Here is a 23,191-nt window from a genome sequence, read left to right on the forward strand (position 1 = left end):
CGATAGTGTACTGGCAACAAAAAAAAAAAAAATTCTGTGCGCTTTTACTACTTGGTATAGGTGATCAAGTTTAGATATAGATGTTTTTTCCTACCTGTTCCTTGATTCTTTTAACATAAAAATTGAGCCAGTGATATAAATGAGGGACATAAATAAAGAAAATCCAGTGTGTACCTTGTACGCACGAAAGATATTTTATGTGAAAACATCTTTGCCGAAAATGTGAAACGGAAATGACGAAAATTACGTCACTTCCTAAATATGAGCATGTGGACTACCACGATGTTCAAATTCGGCCCATTTAAACTAGTTGACAACGTAATATTGTCGAAATGGACCGAAATTAGACTGAAGTAAAGTTAAAATACAATTCACAAGTTTATTAAAATGAATTGCACACGTTACAGCATCTTCATTAACTAATGTCGCCTTTTCCATAAAATGAAGAGCTTTGTGGAACATTCCATTCACCAGGAGCAATTTGCAAATATTAATTTTTGTCATCGCTCCACAAAAAAGTTTGTTGTTGAGCGACTACACTTTCTTCAACAGTTATAGCGTCACTCATTCCATCACGTTTGGAGCATGATCGTGTTCCATGTCTTCATCGAAGAATTCTTCGTTAATCTCGATATTGTACAGACGATAAAGTAAGTACATACTTTCACCTAATCCTTACTCTCATTTACGAACCAAGCCCTTTAAATTACTCGATTTGTGAATTTTTTCTTAAGTTTTATATGAACGTTAACGCAATAATCGTCATATATTCTCCGAGGCAAATTATCTACTTACTCTACCAAATCAACGTTAGTGACTGAGTTAGCATCGTTAGCGCCATTTAGGAAGTGACGTCATTTAAAAAATCTAACAGCCACTTAATAAGAACTGACGTCACTTCCGTAAGAAATTTTCGTTCCCAATCGGGCCGCCATATGCCATTATGCCGGCATAGATGTTTTCACATCAAAAAGCATGTCAATGTCATAAAAAAGCAATTTAGTGATTAAATAATTTTTTTTTTTTTTTTTTTTATGAAAACCCCAAACACGAGAAGTATTAGAACCTATAGTACTTAGTAACGTCCTTGGGTTAGAGGTTGAGAAGACGAAAGAAGATATTTGTTGACATTGGACTTGAACTTCTGTAGACTGTAATTTTCACAAATACGTATAAAGGAAGGTTGTTCCAGAAAACGGCAGTTGAATGAATAAACGAGGAAGATGAAACGTTGGTTCTGTGAGTTTGAAGTTCGACAGCAAATGGATGTCAGCACGCGTTCGGACTGTTTTGAAAGAGAGAGCGGGAATTATAGTAGCCGATTCAGAAGAACAGTGCCCATGGTAGTATCTGTAGAAAAGGCATGCAGCAGAAACAGTAAGTCTACGAGACAGACAGTGGAGAGACTCTGTTAGAGAAGAGTCATAAAGTAACCTAACTGCCCTCTTCTGAATGAAATCTAAAAGTCTTTTGTGGGCACCGTCTCAAATATAGGAACAATATTACATGGTAGGGCGGATTTGCAATTTGTACAGAGTGAACAGCTGTTTGGAAGGAAAGTAACGCCGGGAGCCAAAGAGAAAACCAAGTTTTTTAGATGCAGAGGAAGCAATATTTTTAATGTGCTTGTGCCAAGAGAGATTAGAAGTCAGGGTAATCCCCAAAAGAGATATATCATTTTGCCTATAAATCGGAGTGTCACCAAAGATAAGCATAGGAGCAAAAGAATCCTTTTTGCGAGATATAACACAAGACTGAGTTTTAGAAGGGTTGAAATCAATTAAGTTGTCTTTGCCCCACTGCAGAAATAACTATAGATCTGCATTTAAGGAATTGGTAGCGGATATTCGAGAAGCTCAAGCTGATTGAGCAGGGCAAGGTTTTTCAAAATGGAAAGTGGAATGCAATGTGCTATCATCGGCAAAACTATGGATAGAATTTCCAGTCAATGGAAGAAGTCCATTAATATACAAGAGGAAAAGAGTGGGGAAAGAACTGAACCTTGGGGAACACCAGCATTAGTGGAGAAGTTAGAAGACAGAGCCATCTACCATCACCCTCAGTGAGAGATCACAGAGAAAACTGGATAACCAATTACAAAAAACAGTTGGCAAACCATAAGATGGAAGCTGGTTTAGAAGACCTTTATGCCAAACACGATCGAAAGCCTTTGAGATGTCAAGAGCAACTTCTAGTGTTTCACCAAACGTTTCCATTGAATTTGTCCATATATGGGTAACATAAGCCAGAATATCACTAGTGGATCGACACTGACGGAATCCATACTGGCGATCGTTGATCAGACGGAAGGTTTCTAGGTAGTTTAAGAGTTGGCGGTTAATTGATTTCTCCATTACTTTAGAAAGAGTAGAAGTAATTGCAATGGGATAATAATTGGATGGGCGGAATTTGTCACCCTTTTTAGGAACTGGCTGGACATGAGCAAATTTCCAAGCAGAAGGAAAAACACTTTTCGAATAAGAGTGAAAAAAGTCGGCAAAAAATAGGAGTAAGTTCAGGAGCATAGGTTTTGAGAACAAGTGGAGGACCTGAAGATTTCTTAGCATCGAGATTCGACATAATCCTTCTGACGGAAGACCACAGGAGGCATTGAATGGAGCGTGATGGGAATGGTGGGAGGTGTTTTACCAAGATCATTAATACACGAGTTGGAAGGAAAATGGGATGCTAGCAGGTCCGCTTTATCCTTGAATTAATCCCATTTTGCATTCTTGTAATGCCAAACAATACGAGGTTGGGAATAGCCATGAGATAAAGGCTCCATTTGAGAAGAGACAATCACCAAGTTGTGATATGAGGTACATAAAGACCACTCACTTCGACCGTGTACTTAGAAGGGTTGTTTGTGAGAAAAAGATCAGTAGCGTGTTGGCTTGTCTGGTATTCTTGTTGGTAAATGAAAAATCTGTGCAAAGTCATTAGAAATTGCAAAAGTTTCAGCATCTCGACCAGCTGGGTCGTTGTGACTAGAAAACGGAAGCCAGCTGGAGTTGTGAACATTAAAATCAACAAGGAAAATTACATCACTGTTAGGAAAGTTGGACTGGGGAAAGTCAAGTTGCAAAGAGAGAAAGTCAAGTTGCAAAGAGAGAAAGTCAAAGAGCTCCAAGTGATTAGTGGAGTTGGGAAAACGGTAGAGACAACAGATGAATTTGACACAATGAGGTAGAGAGATTTTAAGCTAGAGAAGATCGAAAAGAGGCGATTCCAAATTACCAAGTCTGTGACAGGGAATATCAGAACGGACATATTTTTTTTTTTTTTTTTTTATGAAAACCCCAAACACGAAGGGTATCAAAACCTATAGTACTTAGTACCGTGCATGGGTTGAAGAAGAAGTATGGGGGGAGGGGGGTGCCGGAAACTTTGCTCTAGAGACGAAACATGGCATGGTCGTGTTCAATGTCTTCATCGAAGAATTCTTCGTTAATCTCAAGCCTCACTTCAAGCTTCCAATAAGCAAAGTGGTGGTATTTCACCGGTTGACGAAATATGCACAAGTACCACCTTTGGGGCGAAAGGAATCATGCAGCGAATAATTTGGGCAAATGAGATGAGCAGTAGTTGAATCAATTGATAACTGAGATGCTGTCAGAAAAAGTACATGGAGTTTGGCAGACCGCAAGTGGAAAAATGGACATCGTTGAGATTAGAATTGAGACCATATATATTGTGAAATTAACTAGGAGGTGCTTGGGAGGTTTAGATCTTTTCGCAGATGTTTGCTCTATTAGTTTGATAATTCATGGTGTATTCAATAGTAAGGAAAAGTGGGGGTGGGGACATGCTGTATGAAGTAATGAAATTTTTGGATATGGCGTACACATGGTAAAAATATACCCAGATCCTTGACATAATGTGGCCTCGACAATGAACCCCCCCCCCCTGCATACACACTACTCGGACTCCCTCCAGTCACTATCTTGGCAGATTGGTTGGTTTAGTGATGTATTAGGCGCATCGGCAACTATGGCCATAGTGCGCCACTATCTGGCAGAGTAGAGTAGAGGTAGCAAGATTATACATTAGCTGATCCAGAAGCCTCCTAAAGAGTTACCAATAGGTTCGGTCCGGTGTACTAACTAGCGGCCGGCTTGCGAACACCGTTTTAGAGCTCTACCCTCGAAATGTAAGGAAGATTGGATCTCGCCATGAGGATCATCATAACCTCAAAAGTCATCAGTCATACTGCATGATAGAAGAGATGGGGAAGGGTTGACAGGAACTTAGCTCTGGAGACTAGACATGGGTTCCACCACTTCAAGCCTCCAATAAGCAAAGTAGTGGTATTGCACCGGTTGATGAGAGTCATCTACCTCCTAGTATTGCTTGATAACACAGAGGGGTGGCATTCCTCCATGTGGTGTGGGCGCCACACCTCGACCCCTGCTTACGTTGGTTCAAACCTGGGTGGTCACCCAATGTGCTTGTGCATGGAGGTTATACCGAGGATTATTAACAGTCCTACCACACACTGATAACTTCATTCCAGATTCTCCGATTTTCGTCTTTGATGTTAGCAGTTAAGTTGCATGAGATGCCTAGAATCTCGTCGGGAACTCCGTGCTTTAGACGATAGCATAGTTCTTTGAAGATGACATGCAGGTCTAGTAGTAAGACTCCAGCAAGGACCAGCAGAGGACACTATCCTGCAGGCCCGGAGCATGGCAAGCAGCATAATCCGTTGAATGGAGATGAGCTTGGAACGGAGTTTAACATTAACGGCTCTATGAAACCAGACTCCCGAAGCATATGTTGTTATTGGTACGAATACTGTTGTATAATATAGTAAGAGAGTCTTCCTATTTAGTCCCCAGTCCAATTTGGAAATTCGGATTATTGCTGCAGTGAACTTCTTAATCTTCTAGGCGAGGTGATTAATATAAGAGGAGAAGGTTAACCTGTCATCTAAAATTACGCCAAGATGTTTTAATTCAGGAACAAAAGGGATTTGCTTTCCGTCTATCTTTATATTTGGAGGTCTTCTGTAATCTAACTTGCCCTTAAAAACCATCAGTTTTGTTTTTGTGGCAGATATTCGCAGTTTATGTATACTTGACCACTTGATTAGCTCAGAAAGAGTTATATTGGCTGATTGTTCTAGTTGAAGACGCGATCGACCTGGAATTAGAAGAACCAAATCATCGGCGAAGGCAGAGATATTGTCAGGTTTTTGCGTGAGCCAGCTGTCCAAAACTATGTTCCAGAAGAGGGGTCCCAGAACTCATCCAAGGGGGCGTCCTCTTGAGATGGTCCTTGAGAGAGACTGCTGTTTCGAGATTACTTGGATGAGTCTATTTTGGAAGTAGCTTCTAATAACTTGGAACAGTTGCTGAGAGCACTTGGCTTTGGTAAGACGATTGAGAGCGCTCTCCCACCAGAAGGAATCGAAAGCTCCCTCGAAGTCAACGAATATGGCCATTTCATATTTAGCCCTCGAAGCTGAAATGTGGTTAACTAAAGAGACCAAGGCGTATTCACAGGATTTTCCCTTCTTGAAGCCAAATTGGGATGGAGACATTAAGTTTTGACCTTCAATTAAATCTGCTACTCTGGGTGCTAACAATCTTTCAAATAGTTTGCCAAGGTTTGCCAAAAGAGAAATGGGTCTGTATGCTTTGGGATCAGATTTATTTTTGTCCGGCTTGTGAATAATTTTGATCAAAGCTACCTTCCAGAGATTAGGAAATATCCCCTCAGTAAGACATTTGTTGTACATAGAAGTATTTCTGGAAAGATTTCGGCAAATTTGATAATTACAGCATTTCCCACAAGATCTAAATCTGGATATTTATGGATATTTATTTTGCTTAGGGCCAGCTTTAGCTCGGGAAGAGTGAAGAGATCCGTTTCATATGAAGAGTGGTAGGTTGAGTCGCTATTCCTGATAGATATTTGTTCTGGAGTTTCTGTGGTGAGATCGTCCAAGAGAAGCAAGCGATCCAGGATGGCGTTTACTGAGTCATTCCAGTTATTAGTTTCTGTGTCGTCGTTCACTACAGTGTTGTACACTTCATGTGATACTTGTTTTTGCTAATTTTATATAATAGACCCCAGGGATCAGAATATCCTGTGGAGTGAACTAAGTGTTGCCAGGAGGCAACTTTTTGTTTTGCAATTGTATTTACGTATTCGTTCCGTTGGCCTTTATAGATATTTTTTAGTCTGGTGACTTTTGGTTCAGGCCAGGACCTTCTATGTTGAAAGTCTCTGCATGCTTTGTGTACTTTTTTGCGCAGAGTGGAAAGTTCAGCTGTCCACCATGGAACTGTAGTATGCCTGCTAATTTTCTTCATAGCGGAGCGTTCTGTAGCAGCCTGTACATAGAATGCATATTCTGAGGCATTGAACTGGTTCAAAGACCGGCGAGTGTCAACGTTAAAATCCTGGTGAATTGAAGAATAAAGGCCATTTGATGGTTTTGATAGAAAATCTTCTAAGATCTTTTAGAGGAGGAGAATGAGGGGGACCTGTAGTATTTGGAAGGAGAGATACCTTAAAAGTGATTGCTCGGTGGTCACTGTTTGTGTAGTCAGTATGTATGGTCCAATCAGAGATCCTCGAGGACATGGCGGACGCTGAAATGGTTAAATCAATATTTGATTCTCCGTGGACGTTTAAGATGTGCGGTTGGTTGGGTAAGTTGTGCAGATTTAAATTGTAGGTGAAGAAAAATTCCTCGAAAATCCATCTCACGATGGGATTCCAGTACTACTGGTCAAGTCACCCGCTCTTTTGTTCCTGCAGTTACCTTCCCTCTCAACAAGAACGTCCGCCAATGGTTTTCTCCCAGCCTAACAACATCGTATATACTTACTGAGCACGGCTCCATAAACTCCAAACTATTTAAATTTGGCTTGTCTGACACCAATCTCTGCTTGTGTGGTGTTGAGGAAACCTGGACGCACATTCTGTATCGCTGCAGCCTGTACCACGATGACAGATCTACACTACAAGCTGATGTCAGCAACTTCTCTGAAGGAAATGAAGTGGCGCTGACTGAAAATTCTCAATCGTTCTCAGCTCTACAACAATTCTGCTCTGCTGTTTTCACCAAAAGAAAGCAACTCTTCTCAAGTTTATCAACATATCAACAACAAGGAACCAACCCAACACCTGCAATATCTATCGATATTTCTTAAAACTGATATCGCCTGCCATCTACATCTACTTTTTTTTTATTTTTTTTTTAAGCTTGTACCCCAGTTTGGGCAGCTGTGGATACAGGATTAGCTAACACCCATTGGTATAGCACTACCTCCAGTGGGTGGGTGCGGTTTTCCTTCTTCCTAGAACAGAAAAAGACTGCTGTCTTGTGGTTCCTGTGCCACAATTTATACTTCTGATTAGAGAACATGTTACATGTTCATTACACTTATAACATTGTAATTAACACGATTATATGTATATATCATTGTATATATATCTATGTATGTACATAGCGGATTTGCCAGTTTCTGGCTAGGGGCCGCTTCTTGTTGTTGTTTTTGTTAATAAAGAATAATAGTCCCACCATCGTGAAGGTGCAAGCAGAGGATATGACTGTCACAGACCGTCCGGACCTCGCCGAAACTGGGTCTACATGTCACCCGAATATCAGTTCCATCAGCGTTTTAGACTCCCAGGTAGCAACTACAGCTTGTCTAACATATCTGAGAGAATGTCTCATGACAACTTCATGAGACATTCTCTCAGAGAATGACAACTTCAAGGACCTAACCACTAAACGTTAATCTGGAACTATATTTATTATTACTCATATCTTTAATTTGGTAATAAAATATTTTTCACTTTATTCAAAGATATACAAGAATGTGTGCCAGTAGATATTAGGAGTTAGTACTATGCACGGGAATTCTGTAGGGATAAGATGATTATCTAATTGTATAAGGCAACGGTAATTCCACATCTTGAGTACGGCATAGAGGTCTGAAAGCCTCATTTTAGGAAGTACATGGATCTGTATGAACGGATGCAGAAAAGAGCAACAAAAATTATTGAGGGGAACAAAAGGTGTGCGCTTCCAGGAAGGGCTTGAGTTTGCAAACTTCAGCGTTTGGAGATTAGTCACTTGCGCAATCTGAATGAGGTGTTTAAGGCCTTGAATAAATTGAGTAAGATCAATGCTGATGGATTCCATCTTGCTCAAACTACACTCGAAGGGGCATATTCAAATTGAGGAAAGATGTTTGCAAGACAGATATGCGTAAATATGCCTTCAGCCAGAGGGTGGATGATTGTTGGAATAATCTCCCATCTGGTGTTTAGAGGTGGGTAGGTTGAATAAATTCAAGGAAGAATTAGATAATCTGTTAGAGAAGATGGCCAAGTGAAATGTCGGAGTTGCTTTTTTTTTTTTTTTTGGCTGATGCTGTATAAGCATGCGTTCTTGCATCATTTGTCACTGCTACTACTAATAATAACAATAATAATACAGTTATAAGTTTAGTATTATTTTTTTGAAAAATCCATAAGGTTAGTACTGCATACAGCAAATCTTTCCCTGAGGTATGGTGGGTTAGAACAATTTGTTCATTACATTGTAATGAATTCAGTATCCGAAGTAGAAACTAGAAAAAATTTCAACTAGGAAGCCAGAAATCAAGTGGATTTATGGTATCGTACGTATTCAAATCTATTCGAATACATTGATGATAACGGCTTGCGCTTCGGAATCTGAGAACTGAACAGAAAGGAATATTTTCTTGTCTAAAAAATTGGAGACAGAATATGTTGTATGAAGGAAGGAAATGGGTTTTCAGAAGCGTTCGGGAAAACCATGACATTCTTATTCAAAAATATACCGTGTTTTCTCATACGTTCTCTTTCGTTTTTGCGATTTTTATTCTATAATAACGTTAGCAACCACAACTTGGTGGAGCACGTACTCCCAGATTTGCATAGTGAAAACTTCCGTGAGCATATATATTTTGAATTAGCAAAATTAAAAAAAAAAAAAACAAAAACTATGGTTCAATGTTTCTTCAGCTAAAAAGATATACAATGCATATTACTCATCTTTAGCAAATTTCAGCACGTTAGAATATTATATATTTCTCGAAACCTTTTGCAACGGACTTCCTAAGCACACATTCAAGTTGTCGGAAAGAATTAGCATTTCGATCTTAATTTGCTTCTTCCAACCAAAATTCTGTTATGGGTAAACTGTAAATGGAAGTTTCAATTCTAAATTTCGAGTCTGCTGGAGAGGCCTATCTTAATGGTGATTTAAAAAAAAAATTAAATGAAAACTTAATCCTTTGAAATGCTGTGCTACATTACGAAGCATTCAATTAATTTATGCTCCAAATGCAAATTACCTACTTGATGAAATCGGACAATTGAAAAGATTTCCCTCAGTACTAGATGGGTTGAATATTTGGAGTTCTGTTAGCAGTTTTGTTACTTTCTGCTTTGATCCAATGTACTTCCTGAGAGCTGATAGATTCACATACAACACCTTGCGGATTGCTGTCCGACAATACTCATGGGGGAAGGTCTCAGATCGAATTCAAATCAGTGATGCGAGAAATTTATTAAGCATTTTCAAGGTAGGGAAAAAATACGGTAATAAGGTAGCCAATCTTAAAAGAGGTGTAGATTTCTAGATTTTTTTATTCCTCAAAGAGAAAAACTGACCTTAGAACACACAGTTTACCAACATAAAGCACTGATGCTTCATACCTTATTTACACATCTAAACCAAAGGACACAGCCAAAACATCACTGAATATAAAAAACATCCGGGTATTTTTTTTATTTTTTATTAGTATTATTATTTTTTAAAGATGCGAAATAACAGGCTCTGGTGTGCTTCAGACATTTTTAGATTTTTATTATACAGGGTGCACCCCAATTATACAGGGTGTACCATTTACTTGGAACCATAGGGTAACCTGGATTTCTTTATGTTGCAGGTGTAACGTGAACCGAAGATGGGTTTGACAAAAGAAAAGAGAATCGAGATCATATTATTGGTTGGTTCAAGATCAGCAAGCGAGACTGCAGAGGAATTTAATGCTAGTCATCGTGAAGCCATTACCCACAGTTGCATCGCAAAGTTGCTACAGAAATTCAGAGACAGGGTCCACGTTGGAGCACACCCATCAGAGAAGTACACTGTGACTAACGAGAAGACGAGCACCTTCGTTTTGGGAAAGTTTATGGCAAAGTCCCAATAAGTCACTGCGTCGCATGTCGAAGGAGACTGGGGTTTCGAAAACAAGCATCTGAAGAATTCTGCGTAAAAACAATTAGCATCAGTCTAAAATGCAGTTGCTGCAGAGACTGAATGAAGATGATCCTGAGAGATTGAGTTCTGCGAATGGGCCATTGAGGAGATTAACAAAGAGCCGGACTTTTCATCAAAGGTTTTGTTTTCCGGTAAGTTTTACATCTCCGGTGAAGTAAACAAACAAACTTCTGTTATTCGTCACCAGATAATCCTCAACTGATTGAACCCTGCAAGGAACAAGTCCTCAAGTAATGGTGTGGTGTAGAATATGAAGTAATTCAATCGTGGGACTTCATTTATTTGAAGAGACAGTCAACAGCGAAAATTATCTGGCAATGCTGGAAGAAATCACGTTCAGCATTTTGAATGAGCAGGGTAGACTTCCAAAATGGTTCCAGAAAGACGGTACACCTGCCCACTATGCTGTGACTGTTCGTGAATAGTTATATCAACGGTTCCCATGTCACTGGATAGGTCGAAGGGATCACAGGAATGGTCACCAAGATACCCAGACCTGTCCCTCTTGGACTTTTTCTTTGGGGTCATTTAAAAAGCAAGGTATATTCGGAGAAGATACGCGACCTGAACCACCTGAAACTCTGGATCACAGAGGTCTGCATGGATGTGGCAAGTGACAATGACGTGTTCTTGAGAGTGAGGCTGCATTGGGTCAAACACTTACGAAAGTGTATCGAAGGATGTAGCGGCCATGTGGAACTTATCTTGTGAAATGACATTTTTTCCCTATGGTTCCAAGTAAATGGTACACCCTGTAGTAACTGCTTTTTTTTCCTTTTTTTTTTAACTAAGGATTATTTACTGACAGTGGTAGAAAACAAAATCGTCTCGTAAATAGCAAAAAGCAATCACGATAGAATAATGACAAGTGATTCAAATAACTTGGCTCTGATACCCAGTTCATAAAATCCAAAATGATTGGGACAAATGTCAAGTAACCCCACTGTCAAGCTCTGGAGGGACTCATCATATTTTAATACCAAAACAAAATCTGATAAAATAAATTTACTTTACGCTTCACGCTTTGTATAGTCTAAACTTCAAGGATTTAAAGTTTCTTCGAATTGTTCGTTAACTTTCCGATGTAGTACAGCATATCAGTCTGGATTAATTTATTTTGTGCTAATTATATATATATGATATACCAATAAACTACAGAAATTCACTCCAAAAGTAAAACGTATCATCTTCTTCTGTCTCTACGACATATACGGTCCTAAAAGCACTACTCGTTTCCGGAATTTTAACATTTGGGTTACGATCTACACATGTGTAATAATACAAAAGATAAAATAATAATTAATCATAACGTCTGTGTTGGAGATGATGATGAGAGAGAGAGAGAGAGAGAATAAAATTTGGTCTGTTAGCGAATCTGTTATAAGAGCAAGGACTACGGTGATATAATGGTCACTTCAGTTTTGCGAATGGGCCATTGAGGAGATTAACAAAGATTATTAAATATTGTTTGGAAATTCCCTAAGATAACTGCCCAGCAGAGAGACAAAAAATCATTTGCTTGTTTTCTATAAAAGTTGCGAGACTTAGTACTAAAAGAAGCAAACGATATTGCAATCATCTATCTAACCGAGTGGACAAACGTGAAGGTACAGTAGTACGTACGTTTGAATTGACCGTGGTTCTAGTCCATGAGTGCTAAATACGGTGTTTTTCTTGTATTCGCTCTATCTTGTAAAAACTCTTCTGATCCATGTGGCCGTCCCATAGTACAAGCAGAAAATTTATTTATTTTACTGCCTATAGCCAACTTTCCAATGCAAGGTTGAGCAACGATAGCCATATTGCACATATTACAGCCAGATAAATATAAAGCTGCGGACTACAGCACCGTACTTTGAAGGAACGAGCAGACACCTTTTTCGCTAGTCATACAGTAAACAACCGAAGGATTTGAAAGGCTTCCTACTATTCATGATCCTGTCTTTCTCTAGAGTCAGGGATGGAAGGGAACGCTAAGGAAAGGTGCAAAACTTTTTTGATTGGATTTAGAAAGAAAACAGACAGAACGAAAGAAGGCTGGAGAAGCAGTACAATAAAAATAAAGACAGGGAGAGCCAAATACTTTAAATCTCGTTCACTTACAATTCTACCTACAATTTACGCAAGAAAGAAATCTTAGAATCACATATTTTGGGATGCAAAATTTGAAATAGCTGAGAGAAACATGACTTTCCTCGTATGCGATGACAGCTCATTTTTAATTTTGTCTAAAGGATACCAAGTCCTCACTGATACCGAGAGCCTTCTAACCAAATTCTTAAGTTATGCAATACGTCCCCATCGTGCAATTCGTTCTTAATAAAACGTATCTGTTTTTTTTTTTTTTTTTCGGTTGGGATTATTTAGAGCACGTCACTTGTAAAAAGATTCTACTGAATAAAAACGCAGAATAAATAAATCTATAACACAAAAGACATGAAGGCTAATATCTAAGAAATGGTAGTGTTATTTTTCTTGCTAAAGGCTTTCAGACGTAACCTACATATGAGACATTAAAAGAACTACTGACAGACATTAAGTGGGCAGAGTTGAGAATGTACATAGAGTTTGCAAAGTGACGAGAAATAGTAAATCCAGACCGCATCCTTCCCGCATCATTTATGACACGCGATGCGAATCCCTCTTTGCATAGCCATCAGCTATCCGTAAGCAGCTGATCTATCAACATCCAGTCACTTGTAGTGAATGAAGCTTACAGCATCTCGGTCCACGGATGACGGTATTTCCTTCCATTATGATGAGTTCTTCTAAAACGAACCACATTGGGGAACGATACGAAACCTCTTGAAAGACGTAGATATGAACATCAAGAAGTAGCGAGCATCGATCGCCCGGCAAGGAAGAGAGATGGAAAGTTTTCTCCCCTGTCTATTATACCATTCATCATGCACCCCATCGATCACTGTCAAGGAGACTTTCAGCCAGTCATACGGTGACCTGATGATAGGATGGAACATTTGTCGAGCGCCATCTATGAAAAAAAATAAGTGTTGGTCAACCTAAGAGGCTGGAGCCGATTCCTTTTTGTGGACGGAAGCTTGCTTAAGAATTAAGATGGTCAACGAGATTGCTTGCAGTAGTTTGCACAACGAAGTACCAGGACTCAGAAGTGGACAAATAAATATAGCATGGAAGATGCTGATATATGTAACTTAACTTAACTCAGTTAATATATTAAACGTAGTCTAGTATAATTTATTGTTCATTCTTCCCCAGTGGGTAAAAAACAAATGAAAACTTTATAGAAAATTGTGTTTTCGAAACTGGTATCGGGGAGACGTATCTAATACACTGACAAAGAGGCCCATGATATAAAATTTATTTTCAACTTAGCAGATTTTATAAAATTTAGATATAAAAGATGATATAAAATTTATTTTCAACCAGGCAGATTCCTGCCTTTAATCCAGGATTAAAGGCAGGTTTTACATACTACTCCAATAAAATAAATAAAAAAAACTGTTTATTCGACTCCAACACGCATTTGTAGCAGCAAACAAAATCTTCGCCCTCAAATATCCACGCTTCATATGCCAGTGACTGTTATTCAACACGACAAAGACAGATTAAATCTCAACACATCCATATTAATAAGAATTTTCCATGGAATAAAAACCTAAAAAAAAAAAAACAGCATGCAAAGAAACTGAACAAATACTCCGCAAACGAGCAAGAATCAATAATCTTTTGGGGTTACATGAGAAAGATTACGTGCGGATAACAGCAGTATACGGAAGAGGCGAGAAATTAGAACGTGACTTGTTCCGTAAGAAAGTTATTGGTAAATGTAAAGAGAATTTAAATATAAAATGAAAGGTGGTCTTCGGGGAATAGATGGACAAAACAAAGGAGAATAATATCTTGAGACGTTCCTCTACGGGAAATAGAACAGCTCTCCAGTTTCTCAACATAAAAATCCTGGAAATATCTGAAGGAGACTCTCCTTCTGGTGTAAACAGTAGGTATTCCCAGAGGCTCTTTGAAAGCCGGCAACTACTTAGGCCAGGTATGCCCAACCTCCGGCCCGCGGGCCAAATCGGACCCACTTACACTTTCAATATTAAAATATGAGAAAACTAGTAAAATAAAAAGCTAATATAATATAATTATATATCAAAATAATTACCATGCTAGAAATGACATAATATTTACCAAAAATTATCATTCAGTGATAATTTTTTTTAATCTACGCGAGTGGAATGACTACTGATATCCACAAAATTCCAAAAATCAGTCGGCTTACGCACGCCGTGTCTGTCAGTCGATTCTATATAATTATTCCTTAATATCATTGGAGTGAGGGAAAGGTGTATATCCTTTTTTAAAAACCAACACTCTAATATGCAGGCCAGTAGCGGTTATGAAGAAATATAATATTCAAAGAAATTATTTCGATGAAATTTACAGAGAATCTAAAAAATCTTTAGAAGGGCAACAAGTTTTTTTTTTTTTTTTAAGAAAAACAATTAATGAAAATAAATCCGCTACTAAGCCAGCTCCAAAATATATTGGCTTATAAGTGTAAACCTGTTTTCTAACGGCGATATCATCAAAGAATATGTCCTAAAAATTTTCGAAGAAATATATCCAGAAAAAAATTATTTATTCAATAAGGTTTCACTGTCATGAAACACTATGACAAGACGAACAGAACTTAGTGCGAAGATATTCAGTCTACACTTGCAAAAAAAACATTCATTTTTTTAAAAACATTTTCACAATCCCTTTGGATGTAAGTACGTTATTACTGACACCGCACAACTTTTAATTATTGTCAAAGAAATTGATGCAGATTTTAATATTATTGAAGATTTGGCTGCAGTATGTTTATTAAAAGCGATGACAACAGGAAGTGATATTTTTAATAATATAGAAAAAACAATGTCTCGTTTAAATCTCGACTGGAAAAAGTTAATGACTGACTTCTGACTGCGCAACAATTATGAGTGGAACAGGTATCGGATTGATTGGTAAAAATAACCATAAGATGGAAGAAACAGAATCAGAAAAAGCGAACTACATTATACATCAACAAGCATTAATGTCAATGGTGCTGAACTGCGATGAAATTATGAATGTTGTAGTATCAACTGTTAATTATTCATGATCGAGTGCTTTGAACCACCGTCAATTTAAATACTTTCTAAATTGTATTGATGCAGAGCATAAAGACGTTCTTTATCACGCCGAATCCAAGATGGCTAAGCAAAAGAAGTGTTACGCCTATTTTTAAACTGCGTAACGAAATAGAAATTTTTATGAGAGAAGAAAAAAAACGGGCAGTAACAGAATTTAATGATTTGCACTAGATTTGGAAACTCGTTTTTTGACAGGCATAATATAACACCTCAGTGAACAAGGAAGAATGAAAGTAGTTTGTTATATATATGTATATACTGTATGTATAATTGAGGGTGGCTCCCAGACTAACTAACGTCCATCTCCACCTCTTATTCACAAACTGTAAAAGGGCCTGAATGTATGTTGTGTTATGTTTGTGTAGCAAATGTGTGTGTGTTGGTTCAGACCCCCATATCCACCAGGAAGCAGTCAACACCTGGGTAACTGCTGCATAGTGCCCGACCCTAAGCCACGAGAGGACGGCCTTAATTCTACTAACTAATTCTACTAACTGTGTATGTGAAAACACTAATCTCGCACCCACTTGAGATAGCGCAATACAGGTGGGGGGCAAGCATCCCGCACTTGGGCTACCCAGACCCAAATGCCAGCAAAAAAATAAAAATAATAATAAATAAATAAATAAATAAAATTTAAAAAAATAAATTAATTAATTAAATAAATAAATAAAATTAAAAAGTAAAAATCTAAATAATAAAAAATTAAATAGTAATAAATTAAAAATAAATTAATAAAAAAGTAAAATAAAATAATAAATAAAAAAACAAATCATCCCACACCAACAAGTAGTATGCTAAGCGCCAGCAAAAACAAAAAAATAATAATAATAATAAAAATAATAAAAAAATAAAAGGTTTGTAACATACTTTTCGACGCCAAAATCAGTATTTTTTTAACTCAAATTGAGTAGTGTAATTTGTTAATCCAAGAATTACTTGAATTAGATACATTTAAAAATGCATGTCCAAAAGATTATTATTTTTTTAAATTCTATTAAACTGCTTCAAAACCAAATGAAAGCGAGATTTTAAGAGAATTACAAGCAAAATGAGCTTGTTTAGGAATCCCTTTACATTTTCTGTACACCTGTTGATCTGAAATTCGAATTAATTTTATCTCCAGAACAAACTATGATACAATGAAGGCCATTTACAAACTAAAATTTAAATAATTTTTATAAGCAGTTATCGGATTTACAATTCGCAAATTAAAAAAGTAATTTTTGGCAGTACTCACCTGTGTGAAACAACATTTCCTAAATTGAATTATCTCAAAAACAAATTTCGTCACCAGCTTACTGACGAACACAACAGAAGCCATTTAAGAACAACCAAATTTTAAAATGTCATGTGAAAAAGTACAAGCTCAAGATTCCCATTAATGTTTTCTTTATTTAAATATTACAACAAGTATGTTATAATTAAATTTCTAACCGCCTTTATGTTACGTTAAAATTATTATATCACCTGCGTGGTCACATGTCTTCTTCCTTTTTATTTCTCAATGTACAATTATATAAAGGTGCTTGCTTTATATAACTGTATAGACGAAATACGAGTATACCAACTGTATGCAGTTGATTTTTATGCGTAAATTTCGAAACGTCGATCTTAAAATTTCTACATGTACAGGCTTTTGTTTTCTCCTAATACGTATGTCTTACTACAATTTAGGGAAGCAGATATGACACTGAACTGTTGTATTATCTGCATATAATAATGCTTGAAGGTGCTCTTAGGTGGTAGTATTGGTAGGGAGGGTTAACAAGGTCAATTTTGTCTGTCTCCCACTTCTCTTTTTAGTAACGAAAAGACAGTTGCAGTGTGAGTAAGTGCACATTTTATCTGGGTATCTATCGCATATTGTTTCGCTTAGCACTGTATTGTATTATTAAAATGTTTAAGCAGAAGCAAAGGAAGTGCATGGATCACTCTGACAATTTTTTGCTGTGTATGGACAGTTTATAACAAGAACTCAGAGAAAGCAAATGGTTGCAAGATTAGATTTGTGATCAATTAAAAACCTGGGCTCCACATGTGCTATATTACCCGCACCACAAATCTGAGGATGTGGCTAATTAAGAAAAATTAAAAGTATGCCTTTTGCTGCTCCTCTGGTGTGACGAGAGACCAGCAACTACATTGACGATTACTATTTCTGCGGAAATTTCCAAACATCATTTAGATCTATAATTTGACTCTACAACCAAAATAGATTATATCACAGTAGTCTTTGTTCTTATACGCTAGCGGATATTCTTCTCCAAATTTTATTCTCTTTTGTTTATTATATCGTAACCCAAACATTGGAACCAGTTGGGCTTTTAGAGACGTATATGCGTTCGTAAAGACATAAGAGAAAAGGATATTTTTTGACTTTGAGGTTGAATTTTGGTAGTTTATTATCTCAGGGATGTCCAGGAAAAGCAAGCAAAGCAATAAATAGCCTAACATATCATCTGCAGTAAGGCCTATTCCAATAATGAATACCTTCCGATATCAGATCCTCAAAAAGTCTGAGATAAAAAAAAGGCGTGATGACTATAGCGAGAATTCTTGTGTTGCTGAGTTTGCTGCACCGCCCACTTTAAAGATTGGGACTACTACCCAGAAAATTATAGCGCACTCCACTTTAGTAAGAAGAGTTGAATGACCCATTTCGTGATTTAAACTTAGCTAAAGAGCAAGCAGAACCCCTTGGTTCTAGGTCACATAACTTCCACAACAGTGGAAATTACTTGAAGCAAGAATTAAAACTACAGTATATCGAAAACTGTCACAAAGTGTTTCAAAATATTTCATTACGGAAGACGGTATGTGTTTCTGTAAAGATATAAAGCGCCGAACATAATCCTAATGAATGGCGTATATTTATTGTTTCAATTAGTTTAAATATAGTATATCACCTCCAAAAAGTATATTTCTATACTTTTTGGAGGTGATAAAGAGTGCACTAAACCGATGCCTAAAGAAAGGAATACAAACGAAAATCTTGAGGATTCAATCAGACATCAATAATGACCCCAAGAGAGAAACGAAGGCGTGCTGAAAACCTGCAGACCACCTGGAAAGACTCCTGGGATGCCACCACTAAGGGTGCGGTAACCAAAAAAAATTGACCTGCAATGGCCTTCACTAGTCCAAAGCCTCCTTCCTTGTTCTCACCGGGACTGCAAGTAACTTCTCACGGGTCATGGCCTCTTCAATCACAAACTAACAGCACTTGGCATTCAACAAAACTCAAACTGCGACTGCGAACTGAAAACGTGAGACCACGTTATGTCTACCTGCCCACTGTATGAGGAACTCTGACTCAGAATGATAACAAAAGTTAAAGTTCTCTTCCACCATCATGAACATGTTTTCTTTCAGGATGAGCATTACTACGCAGCACTTTCGGAATTCGCACACTCAATCATTCAACTTTATGCGAACAAAACAAAAAAGAGATACCTAGTCTGCCTACATTTCACACTGGGGAAAACCACTGTCACCAACTTTTGCGTGTTTAAACTCTAGACCTCCTCTCATAATGGAACTATACACAGGAAGCAACAATCCTTGACAACTAGCAGACTTGTCAACTAACGTTGACTAGTATTTGCAACTACTATTATGCCATTGGGAAACACTGCCCATAGTATGCATACCTCATTTGAAGTAAGACCTCTATGATAGCACAACACTGTACAGGAACTCCCTCCCCCTTACAAATCCCTCCTGGGGTAAGATTCTTGCTGGTGCTGCTCGGCAGTGCGCGATTGCAAACCCCAGCTGGCGTAAGATTTCATATGCTGGCATTCCTAAGTGTGGGATTCTCCACCTTGCTAACTCCTGTGTGGACATGTGTATATGTCAAGGACATGTGTATATTACATATACACATATGTATATATGTGTATATATGTAAAAGTAGGAATAAGAAAATACGAGGATGGGGCTAGCTCCATAAATGATCCAACTAGAAATGACGAAAAAAAGTGTAGCTTAGCTGCCAAATGGTGACCTGAAGAGGGCACCCTAGCCCCCTTCATCTTTGAATTACATTTCCCTGTGGGGGGTGACCCGTCTCCTCCCCATCCCCACTTTTCCCGTCTGGTGGAGCATTGAAACCTGGGGGCGCCTTCTCTATTGGCCCCATACTTCTGCCTTTCACCTCCCCAGTCTTCATTCCCCCTCCATCTAAATTTAAACATGTTCAAATCACCTTTCGCCCATATTTCGGCCTTTCAAATTCAAGCGACATCACCGTCACGCAATAGATTAGTTTTAAAAAAAATTATTATTATTTATTTTATAAGTCCTAGCCGCCGAAATCTCAGGAAATTACGCGGCAGGACCTGCCAGAGTAACTTAACTCTACTGGGTTCCTGATCTGCCTCCACGGGGAAAAAGTGGGGCAACGTTGGGATCCAGCGGCTAAACGACCAGGTGAACAACGGTAAGACACCACACAAATGCAAAGCCCATACACTTTTAAATCTCTGGCATTCCCAGAGAAATGGTACGCTCACAATGATGTTGTTGTTATTTGGTTTTTAGGAACATTAGCAACTAAGGCCATATTGCTCCGGGAATATGCGGTGGTCATTTCCTGACCTCTCCGCATCCTCCGTATTTGATGGTCAAGGGCTCGAACCCCGGTCTGATCAAGAAGCGTGTGCTACGCACTGCTGCTTCTGCCCACTTGGCTACGGAGGCGCCCACCCACAATGAAAGCAACGCGGAGATGGGGGGAACCCGCGGTGCCGCTAGACATCAATAAACTTTCACAACATGTCACACACGCTTCTGCCATTTAGAGTTTTGTATACTTTCACAAGAGTACTAATGGCGCAGTTGCGGAAGACCACCGGTGGCGCCTTACCACCAAACACTATGCCGACGTTAAAGCAACATATGAAAGTATGTCCAAGTTCCTGATTGTAATGAAGAACCATAACTTTACTTGAAATGTCTGTAGTGATCTTAAGGTAATTAGATGATTCATTGTTCTACAGGGAGGTTTTACAAAACACTGGTGGTAGCGGCGAGAAATTTAGGGTGTTCGCCATCGCCAGATTGTTTTCTACGTTTGAGAGAAAAATCATGCAGCAAAAAAACATTATATTGTGCAGTAGTGGGAAAAGAAGGAACTTTTACAGAGAGAAGTAACATAAAATATATTCCATTGGTTGAACCAAAAAAAAAAAATCTTCTTTCTCCTTTGCATAAAAAGCTTGGGCTTGGATTATTAATTAAGAATTTGTTATGGCTCTGAATAAAGAAGGAAGTGCATTCTGCTACCTTAAGGGAAGTGTTTCCCAATTTAATTTCAGACGCAAAACTGAAAGAAGGAATTTTCATTGGGCCTCAAAGATGTATTTGAAACAAAGTTACAAGATACTGAACTAGCAGTTTGGCGACCGTTTAAAGCAATTATGCATGGATTTCTTGGAAGAGGGAAAGAAAATAATTATGAATCTCTACTGTCAACTTTAAGGCAATTTCAGAAAGAAATGAGCTGCCGAATGTCTTTAAAATTCATTATTTCCATTCCCATCTGTTCCCCACCACCTCCAAATTTGAGAGATGTAAATGATGAGAAAGGGGATTGCTTGCATCAGGACATACCACGATGGAAAAGCGGTATCAAGTTCGCTAAGATACTGCCATGATGATTACTGCTGGTTTCTTAAGAAGAGAAAGCAAAATGAACTTTAAGACAATCTTTCTGAGTGACAAACTAAGGAAATATAATGTATGTAGTACATTATACGTTTGGGTAAAGTATTTTAAAATGAATGAGACTCATTTTTCAACCAGCATATTTATTATTGTATGATCGTTGAAAATAGTCCATCATTAAATTACTGAAATTTCAGTATATCTTTCATTGGAGACGTGATAGAGATAATTTTGGTATTTTTTGGAATCGTTTATTTGGTTTTTAGGAGAATTAGCAACTAATGCCATATTCTTCCGGGGATATGCGGTGGTCATTCCCTGACCTTTTCACATCCTCCGTATTTGGTGGTGACGGGGTCAAACCCCGGTCTAATCAAGAAGCGTGTGCTTCGCACTGCTGCTCCTGCCCACCTGGCTACGGAGGCGCCATTTTTTGGAATCAGTGGATTAGCTTACTTTAGGATCTGCAACTTTTTCTCTGGAGCTACAAAAACCTTTTTTTCTTCTTTTTTTGTTGGCCAGTGTAATACAACAGAATGTAAAGTGAGAAAAAGGTGTTTGCAGTTACTAAAAATATCTTTATGCTTAAGATTGGAATCGTTTAAACTAAATTTAAGTTACTAAATAAAAATATCTCAGAATTTGAACGTATAAAAAAAAAAAAAAAAGTCAGTGTTTATTAAAGTTACTATAAGATTATGATATTTCTAATTGATTCATTAAAATAACTATAAGAGAAAAGTTTTGTCGATGGATGGAGTACAACTTGACAAAATCGACACAAAGCTACGTATTCGATGATGTTCTATATCTGATGATGGATTAGAAATAAATAGTCTATAATGGCTGTATTTTTTTACATTCAAATTCCAGCCTATAATAATTGTAGATTTTTTAAATTAAATTACCAGAATACTGCAGTGGGCATCCATTATTCAAACAAAAATTAAAATATTATTAAACCACGTCACTTCTTCTGTGTTAACTAAGGGACTATCTCAAATTCTCTATAAAACGAAGGAAAAATCTGACATAGAACTGGAAATTCAATAAATGAAAAGAAATTTCAAATCAATTCTTAAGTGTTTAAAACGTGGACTGGAGGGGAATAAGGATGCCGAAACCTAATAGGCAAAACAAATAAGAATGATGGATTCACAAAAGTTGTCTATTTATTCACGGCGCTCTTCTTTAACACTCACACACGCTTTCCAACGAAAACGATCCCTGCAGAAATGCGATGAGCACATCGACGACACTTAAATAAATCAGCCGTGAATGGCACGCAAGCGAATAATATTGCGGAGCCAGTTGTTCATCCATCCATCCTCCGGGGACTTTTGTTTGTCCATCACTGTGCCATTATGACAGACTTTTGTCCTACGCTTAAAGAAAAGAAAGAAGATAAAAAAAAAAGCTACAAATTCCCTCACCGTAGTCCGAATCGTCTGACCGCTGTTGCCATGGTGACGGCAACAATCAAGCCGAAACGTTTTTTCACGTTTGTCACTTCACTAACCAGTTTCATTTGGTGGGCAGTGTACCCTGTCATTTGTCTTAAACCAATGTTTTGTCAGAGTTCTTTCGGGGAAAAAAAATGCCACCAAAAGTGGGGGGGGGGCAGAATTTTAAACTGATATTGCGAGAGCGTGCTTAATTATAGAAAGATTCTTCATGAGACAGACGCAGTTCCGCTGAAACAAATGGAATACGGTGAGTGAGGCATGTGATTAATAGCGGACCGAAAACTAGTTTGTGGGGACCTTAATTTCTTTCAGATCACATGTGCGCTTCGCATTGCGGCTCTTCACTCACGCGCGTGTAACTGAAATCTGCATAAGAGCGAAACACGGAGTTAACCTTTCCCCCCTTCGCTCATTTAATATACTGCACGATGCCTTTTTAAACCGGAAACCTTTCGAGGAAGAATTCTACCACTGCTATTCGTTCGTTACTTAGCTGAACATCGACATTTCCTCCTGTTCAATTAATCTGCTCCCGTACTTCTAATAACAATAGCACTGCCTATCAATTGGTAAGGAAAACGGAAAAGCAAATGTGTATTTGAAAAAGAGTGAAGAGAATCCCC

The 23,191-nt window shown here is 38.0% G+C and overlaps 1 protein-coding gene across 3 annotated transcripts in view; it reads right to left on the reverse strand.

The window, feature by feature from the left end:
• The window catches only part of LOC150086840 (uncharacterized), a 293,238-nt gene that overhangs the window by 269,679 nt on the left and 368 nt on the right, over positions 1-23,191 (reverse strand). The gene's annotated exons all lie outside the window — the stretch shown is intronic.

The sequence above is a fragment of the Mastigoproctus giganteus genome, chromosome 4 (genome assembly GCF_048544385.1).
Source record: "Mastigoproctus giganteus isolate SK-2022 chromosome 4, ASM4854438v1, whole genome shotgun sequence".
Taxonomy (NCBI): domain Eukaryota; kingdom Metazoa; phylum Arthropoda; class Arachnida; order Uropygi; family Thelyphonidae; genus Mastigoproctus; species Mastigoproctus giganteus.